General features: G+C 32.5%; 1 pseudogene; it reads left to right on the forward strand.

The window, feature by feature from the left end:
- Nucleotides 1-249: 249 nt before the first annotated feature.
- Nucleotides 250-1,626, forward strand: LOC100925802 (annotated as a pseudogene).
- The last annotated feature ends 8,903 nt before the right edge of the window (nt 1,627-10,529 follow it).

Here is a 10,529-nt window from a genome sequence, read left to right on the forward strand (position 1 = left end):
CAAATTTTTTTTAAAAAAGCAAAAAAATCCACTGAAGAGAACTCCTTAAAAGGTAGAATTGTCCAAATGGGAAAGAATGTATGAAAATAATTCCTTAAAAATTAAAACTGGTGTAGAAGGTCACCTTGGTAGCCCATTGCTCCAAGAGAAGAGGCAGCCATCAGCATGTCCTGCTTCTGGCCCATCCTGTCTTAACAGTTGAGTCATGTTTCTGCAGGGAGATGGATGGTGGCCTTGTCTTCTGGCAACATGATCTATTTTATATAGTTGTTCAGTCAACAAAGGAAATTAAGGTTGCAGAAGTAGTATTCCACATTCCCTGATTGAGAGGGAAAAAAAGATCCTCTAAGAAATAATACCGATGATTCAGTGTCGTGATTGAAAGATGAACAGTTTTATGGACTAAAAGGATCTAAAATTTGTTTATAAAAGACATGCTATTGTTGGTAGAATTGTGACCTGATCCAGCCATTCTGGAGAACAATTAGGAACTATGCCCAAAGGGCTATAAAAGTGTGCATAGTCTTTCACCCAGCAATGTCACTTCTGGGTCTGTTTCTCAAAGAGATCATAAAAGAAAAAAAAAAAAAAAGGACCCACATATGAAAAAATGTCTCTTTGTCATGGCAAGGAATTGGAAAATGAGTGGATGCCCATCAAATGGAGAATGGCTGAATAAGTTATGGTATATGGATACAATGGAATACTGTTGTTCTATAAGAAATTTTGTACAGGCTGATTTCAGAAAAGCCTGGAGAGACTTATGCAAACTAATTCTGAGTGAAGTGCAGAGTCAGGAACACACTGTACACAGTAATAATAAGATTATGTGATGATCACATATGACAGACTTCACTGTTCTCAGCAATACACTGACCCAACACCATATCTTAGAAAAAGAAATTCAACAAATCACAAATGAGCTCCCTAAGAAAAATTCCCCAGGATCAGAGACTGAATGTGGATCAAAGTATATTATTTTCACCCTTTTTTGTTTGCTTTTCCTTTCTTATGGTTTATCCTTCTTGTTCTGATGTTTTCTTTCACAAAATGACTAATATGGAAATGTATTTAAAATTATTGTACATGTATTATCTATTTGGTTCACTTGCTATCTTGGGGAGAGGGAAGGTAAGAGCAAGAGAAAGAAAAAAATTATGAAATTCAAAATCTTATAAAAATTAGTGTTGAAAACTATCTTGACGTAATTGGAAACACAAAATACTATTAAATTTTAAAAATAAAAATAAGAAGTCTGCTAGCTTATATTTTTGCTGTGCAATAGAAAGTTAGGAAAATGAACTTTTGATAATAGAGATTGCATGTCAATATGTGGAATTACTGGACAAGCATTTTGGACAAGTCTGTGAGCTGGATATTACATTTAATTTCAAGAAGACATATTTTATCCTCGATGAATTTATAATAGATTGAGAAATCCAGGAACTCTCAAATAATAAGGCTATAGAAGGCTCTAATGTATTAAAGGAGACAATGGAAGAATACATGAGCAAACATGCATTTCAAATGAAAAACCTACTTAACAATCCAATGATAATCTGCAATAATTCAGTTGGTTTAGGTTATTTGCTGATGTGCCAAAACCTGATTCCAAAAATAACTTAAATGAATTGTGTATGAAACTTCTTGAGTACTTTAGAAGACTATATTTAGCAAAGAGTTAAAACTTGTAACAATTGAATATCTATATTTTCCTCTGCACATGGGTTCTCTTGACTGTGGAACTTAACTATTATTCACTAGACTGCATATTTTGTTTGATTTTACCAGTAAAGCAACAATTTTAAAATATTTTTCAGAAAGGAGTTGTGCTATATTTTTGCTAGCATTCTCAACATATTGGCAACTATTTTATATAAAAAAAAATTGTGAATGTACTGCCTATCTTGAACTAAAATAATACTTTTTTCTAATTAAAAAAAATTATAGTTGTCCAACTAGAAGCTAATGACTTCATGAGATTTCAGAAAACAATAAAACAAAATTCAAAAAATGAAAACAAATAGAAGAAAATGTAAAATATCTCATTGGAAAAATAATTGACTTGAAAAATAGATTCAGGAAAGATGATTTTAAAATTATTGGACTACTTGAAAGCCATAATCAGAAAAAAAAAAAAAGAATCTACCCATCTTCTTTCATGAATTTATGAGGGAAAACTGCCCTGATATTCTAGAACCAGAGGGTCAATCAAAAATTGAAAAAAATCTATCAGTCACTTCCTGAAAGAGAACCCAAAATGAAGACTCCTCAGGAATAATATTTTAGTCAAATTTCAAAACTCCTAGGTCAAAGAGAAAATATTGCAAGCAATCAGAACAAAACAATTCAAATATCATAGAGCCTCTGGCAGGACCACACAAGATTTAGCAGCTTTCACTTCAAAAGAAAGGAGGGTTTGAAAAATGATATTCTGGATGGCAAAGAAACAAGGATTACAACCAAGATAATCTACTTAGTAAAATTAAGTATAATCCCTGGGGGGGGGGGGGGGGGAAATGGATATCCATTGAAACTGAGGACTTTCAAACATTCCTGAGAAAAATTTACTTTCAAATGAAAGACTCAAGAGAAGCATAAAACATTAAATATGAAAGAGAAATCATGAAGGATACAATGAGGTTAAACTGTTTACATTCCCATGTGGAAGATGATACTTGTAACTACTAAGAAATTTGTCATTATTAGGGCAATTAGATGGAGTATATATAGACATAGGACATAGGTGAAAGTTGAATTTGAAGGGATAACTTCAAAAAAATAAAATTAAGAAGTAAGAAAGAGGGATCCATTGGAAGAAGAGGGAAGAGAAAGGAATAAGAGGGGAAAATATCACAGAAAAAGGAACAAAAGCAAAAACAATGCAATAAAATTTGCATAATACAATGAAAATTACTTTCAGTTAAGGGTTATAGAAACAAATTAAAAATTAATTGGAAACTAAATAATCTTATTCTAAAGAATGAATGAATCACAGAATAAATGATGGAAACAGTCAACAATTTCATTAAAGAGAATGACAACAATGAGTTAAGAAACCAAAATTTATAGGATGCAGCAACAGCAGTACTTAGAGGAAATTTTATATCTCTAAAGGCTTGTATCAATAAAATAAAGGACAGGTTAATGAATTGGGCATGCAAATTTCAAAAGTAGAAAAAAATTTAAATCACCACTTAAACACCAAAGTAGAAATCATTAAAATCAAAAATTAAAAGTAAGAAAAACATCGCTCTAATAAATAAAATTCTGAGCTGATTTTGTTTTTAAAAATGATAAACCATTGGATAATTTGATTTTTTTAAGAGGAAGAAAACCAAATTTCCAGTATAAAAACTGAAAAAGATAAATTTGCCACCAATGAAAAAGAAATTAAAACTATTATTAGGAGCAATTTTATCCAATCAAATGCCAATAGATCTGACAATCTAAGTGAAATGGATGAATATTTACAACACTATGTATTGCCCAGATTAACAGAAGAAGAAATAGAGTTCTTACCCATATCTTAGAAAAAGAAATTGAACAAACCACAAATGAGCTCCCTAAGAAAAATTCCCCAGGATCAGAGATTTTTACAAGTGAACTATGCCATACATTTAAAGAACAATGAATTCCAATATTATATAAAGTAACTGGAAAATTAGACAAAAAAGGATTCTACCAAATTCCTTTTATGGTACAAATATGGTGTTGATACCTAAACCAAGGAGAAGAACAACAACAACAAAAAGAGAACTGCAGAGCAAAAATATTGATATAAAATTTTTTTAACAAAATACTAACAAGGAGATTACAGCAATATATCACAAAGATCATGCACTATGACTGGAGGGTAGGGTTGTACCAAGAATGCAAGGTTGATTGAATATTAGGAGAAATATCAGTATTATTGAGGATACCAATTAAAAAAAAAACAAAAATAATATGATTATCTCAAAAGGCTTTTGACAAATTACAACTCTCATTCTTTTAAGAATACTAGAAATCATGGGAACAAATGGAATTTTCCTTAAAACAGTAAGTTATCTGTCTAAAATCATCATCTAGCACTCCCTTTACCAGGGATAAGTTAGAAGTCTTCCTAGTAAGATAAGGGGTTAAACAAGGATACCCATTATATTATAATCACTTTTATTCAATATTGTACTAGAAAGACTAGCTCTATATAAGAGGAAAAAATGAAAGAAGGATTTAAAATAGGCAATGAGGAAACAAGCATACCACTCTTTGCAGATGATGTAATAGTATATTTAGAGAATTCTACATCATCAACTAAAAATCTAGTTAAAATAATTAACTTCAGCAAAATTACAGGACATAAAATAAACTCGCATAATTCATCAATATTTCTATAGAATATTACCAACAAAGTCCAGTAGAAAGAGAGAAGTTCCATTTAAAATAACAGGAGACAATATAAAATATTTGGGAGTCTACCTGTCAAGACAAACTCAGAAACTATGAACACATTTACAAAACACTTTTCACACAAATAAAATCATATTTAAACCCTTGGAGATGTACTAATTGCTCAATAACAAACCAAGTCAATATAATAAAAATAACAATTCTACCTAAACTAATTTATTTATTCAATGCAATTGCAAACTCAAAAAATTATTTCATGGAACTAGAAAAAAGAAAAAAACAAAATTTATCTGAAAGAACAACAGGAAAATCACAACTATCCACAGATATATGAAAAAATGCTTGAAATCCCTATTGGTTAGAGAAATACAAATTAAAACAATTCTGAGGTACCACTTCACACTTATCAGATTGGCTAATATGACAGAGAAAAGGAAAATGAAGGGGAGTGGGGAAAATTGGAACACTAATTCACTGTTGATGAAGTTATGGATTGATCCAACCATTTTGGAGAGCAATGTGAACTGTTCCCAAAGGATTATAAAACATTACATACTCTTTGACCCAGAAAATCCACTCCTAGCTCTGTGTCCCAAAGAGATCAAAAGAAAAAACCTCTATGTACAAAAATATTTTCATCAGCTTTTAGTAGTAACAAAGAATTTGAAATTGAGGGATGTCTATCAATTAAGGAAGAGCTTGACAAGATGATTTATAATTGTGATGGAATACTTTTGTGCTATAAGGAAGGATAATTTCATAAAAAACCTGGGAGACATATGTACTATTGCAAAGTGACCTGAACCAGAATAACATTGCACACAGTAAAAGCAATATCTTACAATTATTAAGTATGAATGATAGCTATTTTAATGCAGCACAATGAATGATCTAAGACACTTCTGAAGAACTCCAGAGGAAAAATGCTATTCAGCTCTAGAGTAATAACAAATGAACTCTAAATGCAGATTGAAGTATGCTTTATTTATTTTTCTTAGATTTTTTTCTTATCAGTGTTTTCTTTTACAACATGACTAATATGGAAATGCGTTTTGCATGACTTCACATATATAATCTACAATCAAATTACTAAATTCTCCAGGTGGGGTAGAGAAAGAAGACAGGGAAAGAATTTTGAACTCATTTTTTTAATAAATGAGAAAAATAAGTTTTTAAAAATTAACAAAAAAAGCTACTTACTGAGAGATTTTTTTATAGCAACATTACTTATAATAGGGGAAAAAAACAAACCAATTTCATGCACAATGGCTAAATAAATTTGGGCACAGTAAAGAAATGGAATATAATAGAATGTAATTGACTATAATGCTAATGAGACTGACACATATAAAGGATATACAAAAATCTGTAAAGACTTTTCTAAACAAATGCAAAATAAAGAAAGCAGAACCAAAAGAACAGAGTATCTTGACAATATAAAAGTAAGAATAGATAAGGCATGAATTCATAAAGAAAAATTGCTGATGGAGACATAAAGAGAGTGATTAAAGAACTGTCACTTCACTGATACATTGTTGATGGAATTATGAATACATCTAGTCATTCTGGAGAGCAATTTGGAACTATGCTCAGAAAGTTATCAAACTGTGCATACCCTTTGATCCACATTGTTACTGTTGGGCTTATATCCCAAAGAGATACTAAAGAAGGGAAAGGGACCTGTATGTGCAAGAATGTTTGTGGCAACCCTGTTTGTAGTGGCTAGAAAATGGAAATTGAGTGGATGCCCATCAGTTGGAGAATGGTTGAATAAATTGTGGTATATGAATGTTATGAACTATTATTGTTCAGTAAGAAATGACCAGCAGGAAGATTTCAGAAAGGCCTGGAGAGAATTACATGAACTGATGCTAAGTGAAATGAGCAGAACTAGGAGATCATTATATACTTCAACAACAGTACTATATGATGACCAATTCTGATGGACAGGGCTCTCTTCAACAGTGAGATGAATCAAATCAGTTTCATTTGTTCAATAATGAATGGAAGCAGCTATACCCACCAAAAGAACTCAGGGAAATGAGTGTGAACCACCTCATAGCGTTTCCAATCCCTCTAGTTTTGTCTGCTTGTATTTTTTATATCCTTCACAGGTTAATTGTACATTATTTCAAAGTCCAAATCTTCTTGTGCAGCAAAATAACTGTATGGATATGTATACATATATTATATTTAACATATACTTTAACATATTTAACATGTATTGGTCTACCTGCCATCTAGGGGAGGGGGGAGGAGGAAGGAGGTGAAAAATTGGAACAAAAGGTTTTGCAAGAATCAATGCTGAAAAATTACCCATGCGTATATCTTGTAAATAAAAAGCTATAATAAAAATAAATAAATAAATAAATAATTTTTTAAAAAGAATTGTTACTTGTATACATTCTAATCTAATTATTTAATCATAACTATTTCCAGCAAAGTTTAATTGTTCATTTGATTATCAATATTAAGCTTAGAAGCTTAGTTTCAGAATTTTTTCCTTGTTCTCATACATGATACAAGCTGATGTAAATCTCTACCTTTTCAATAACAACACTGAGTTAAGAAAAAGTAGTAAACATCACTTTGGACAAAATACTGAATTTGGTGCCCAACGATTCAAATCTTAGCCTTGGTACTTGATATCTGGTCTTAGGGAAATCACTTCACCTCTCCTGATCTCCATTTCCTTGTCTGAAAAATAAGGGTATTGTATTATGAACTCTCAGATCCTTTCCAGCTCTGAATGTATAAGATTTTTATTTGGTGTGTGGTACAACATGACTCTCAAATCCTTTTATTTTACACTGTGTTCTGCTTTTATCTTTGTGTTTATTGTATCTAGGTACTTTATTTTTTTTTGTTTGCCCATTAAATATGAGAAGCAACATGATTTGATTAAAAAAAAAAACTATTTGAACTTATATGCAGGAACACCTGGATTCCAGTCCCAAGTCTTACATCTAACTCTTGGGGTGATCAAGACACTTAATTTCTCTGAGCCTTAACTAGCTCTCACTAAAGCAATGCATAGTATATACGTTAAAATCTGCCTTGACAGAAACAACTTCCATGTTAACAAAATCATACATCATTGACATATTGACACAATAAATAGCATCTTTACTCAAGTGTTTCTCCAGTAATGCCTCATTATGTTGTAGAATTGACTCTGGGTCCTTAAAGGCTGTGTCAAGGGAATGTAAGATCTAGCACCAAGGTCTACCAAGCCACACAGGTTTGAAACACACTCTAGAGGTAGACTGTTAATCGAGGACCAATGTAAGTATAAGTTAAGTGCCAGAAGTTGGACATTGAATGATTCTCAACCAGGGAGAGCCTTAGAATTTGCTTTTGGGGGGAAATATCCAGAGTCAAAAAATTGTGGATCCTTGAAGTGTTGAATGAAAGTATTGAATTTGTATTATATTGCCTATACTGCCAGTTTTCCCTTTCTCAACTTGTAATAAACTTTTCTATATGTCGAGCTTCAGGAGTGTCATAATATTGCCTCTGAAAGAATTCAGGCTCCGACAGCCTCCAAATCAAGCAAAGGCATTTAATTAGGTTACACTCTCAGCAGGCCCTCCATAAGGGAAAAGCACCCCAACAGAGTGAGGCTAGGATTTCTTAGAGAAGAGAAAGTAAGAAACAGGAGAAATGGGGAAGACTGGCAAATTAGACAATCTCAAATAAGATATTTCACATATAGGCACTATATGGTAAAAATCCCTTTCCCATCTGTGATTGGACATATCTCAATAAAGATCTTGCATTCTTAGGTATTGTTTGGGGAAAAGAGTCCTTTTGTATCTGCAATCAGATATCTGTTGCCAGATATCCTGCTGCAGATAGCTATCTGCTTGTGATTGCTTAGCCCACTGGGGCCCACTGGATACTAGTATTATATGTTTATCATTCACAGTAAAAAGCTTCTGTTTATTTCATCATAATATCTGAAAAACAAAACAGTACAGAAAATATCATTTCCAAGATGATAATACCTAGGAATAAGATCTAACAATCAAAGAAGAAATAAGGTTTTGAGTCAGTAGTGTACTTGGGGCAAAAAGCTGGGGATGGGAGGGAGAACACCCTTTGTCATTTTTCCCCACAGTGGCTAACTTTAAATATACGATCCTATTAAGACCAAAGGCCCTCTCTCTGGAGAAAGGTCATCTCTTCCTCTCAAAGCAATTGCACTTTCTCTATATGTCTGTCTTCTGTGCCACTATTCTATAATATACACTTGTACACACATACATACATACATGCTTACATGTGAAATAATTGAATTTGTCCCAGATGAAGATTTGTCCCATAAATCTGCACATAATAATGAGTGAGGGGGGAGCGTTACAAGTTAAAAACTACTAAAGCATCTCAATAATTTCCTTAGAATACAAAGTCTTCATTCACCAAACAGCTTTCTTTTCATTATTAGGCTTTATCAGAGTCCCTGAAAAAATACCTTGAAAGCAGGTAGCTTCTCACTGATAGGCATTCTCACCTATGCCTATCGGAACAGAAAACTACCCCTAAGGAAGGAATGTTTTGAATTTTTCTGGTCTGTTAAAACTGACTTTTCTTTGATTTCTTTAGCTACTCTGGAGGATGAAATTATTTGACTGGCAAACACACATGCACACACACATATACACACACACACACTTTCGTGTGATAACAGTATTCTTGACAGCAGACCAAGAGAAATTTAGTCAAGTAAAATCTTAGCAAGCTAACAAGGATGAAATGTATAAGCCAAACATACTACTGTTTCTCTATTTTTGTCAGTTCCAAAAGTTTCTCTTCCCCTCCACTTATCTGAATGCTGTCCATCTTTCTACACACTAATTTTTAAGTCCCACTTCTTAAAACCTGCTTTGACCATCTTGGTCCAAGCCATCCTTTTCTCCTGTGAATCTCTGAAGCACTTAATGTCTGAACCACTCATGTGAGTACTAAACTTATACTACTTTGTATTCTGGGTTGGTATTTATATACATATACAAATATATGTGTTTTGTTCTGAGTGTTTTTTTAAGGTAGAGGGAATACAAAGTTGTTTTGTACCTGATAACTTTTGTACTTTGAGTTTCTTTTCTAGAAGATTAGCCTAGATTGATTTCTAGATTAATCCTCTTTGGGGAAGATTTTAAGCAAGAGCCTCACCTCAAGTTTTGTTTTAGAGATTTATCCCAGGGGTTGGAAGTCAAGAAAAACCTGTCATGTCTCTCTGGTTCAGGCTGATCTCAGAATGAATCTGGATTCCATGTATGTCTAGAGAAAAAAAAAAAAAACCTTTTTTTAAATTATTTTTATTTTTTACTTATAAATGTACATTTATTTTTACAGATTTCCATATGAGTCATGTTGAAAGAGAATAATCAGAACAAAGGGAGAAAACCATGAGAAAAAAAAATACAAGAAAAAAGGTGAAAATAGCATGCTTCAAACTGCATTCAGTATCCAAATTTCTCTCTCTAGATGTGGATGGCATTTTCCATCCAAAGTTTATTGGAATTGCCGTGGATCACTGAATTGCTGAGAAGAGCCAAGTCTGTCATAATTGAAGATCACAACAGAAATACACCTTTTTGAGAGGGAGATTCCCTGGGCCATGGATTCCTTTGTTTCTACAACATCTCTGAATCATAGAATAATTTGAACATTCAAAGGGACCTCATTTAGTTGAAGCCATATAAGAAAGAAATCCTCAACAGAGCATGTCAGGAAATTGGCTGTCCAATTTCTACTAGAAGACCTCTAAGGAGGAAAAAAAATTAAGCAATGTAAATTAAAGGTCCTAGTCAAGAGGAAAATTTTGACCTCATAAGTAGCACTCGACCTGGTATGAAACCCATGATTGAACTGTGCCTCTTTGTATACTTTATTCATGTATACTTTATTTTTATGTTTTATTCAAAATAAATAAGTTAAGCAAAAGTAGATTATGGGAAATTATGATTTAAAATGATATAGCCATGAGGAAATCCAAGAACCTAAATGGGAAAGTATAACAGAAAGTATTTATATAAAGATCAAAGGATGAAGAAACCAAAGTGACTTTTTTTTTTCATTGATGTAGTCTATTGTCCACCTTGACATAAATAGGAAACAAATGAGGACTTTTA

This window comes from Sarcophilus harrisii, chromosome 4 (genome assembly GCF_902635505.1).
Source record: "Sarcophilus harrisii chromosome 4, mSarHar1.11, whole genome shotgun sequence".
Taxonomy (NCBI): domain Eukaryota; kingdom Metazoa; phylum Chordata; class Mammalia; order Dasyuromorphia; family Dasyuridae; genus Sarcophilus; species Sarcophilus harrisii.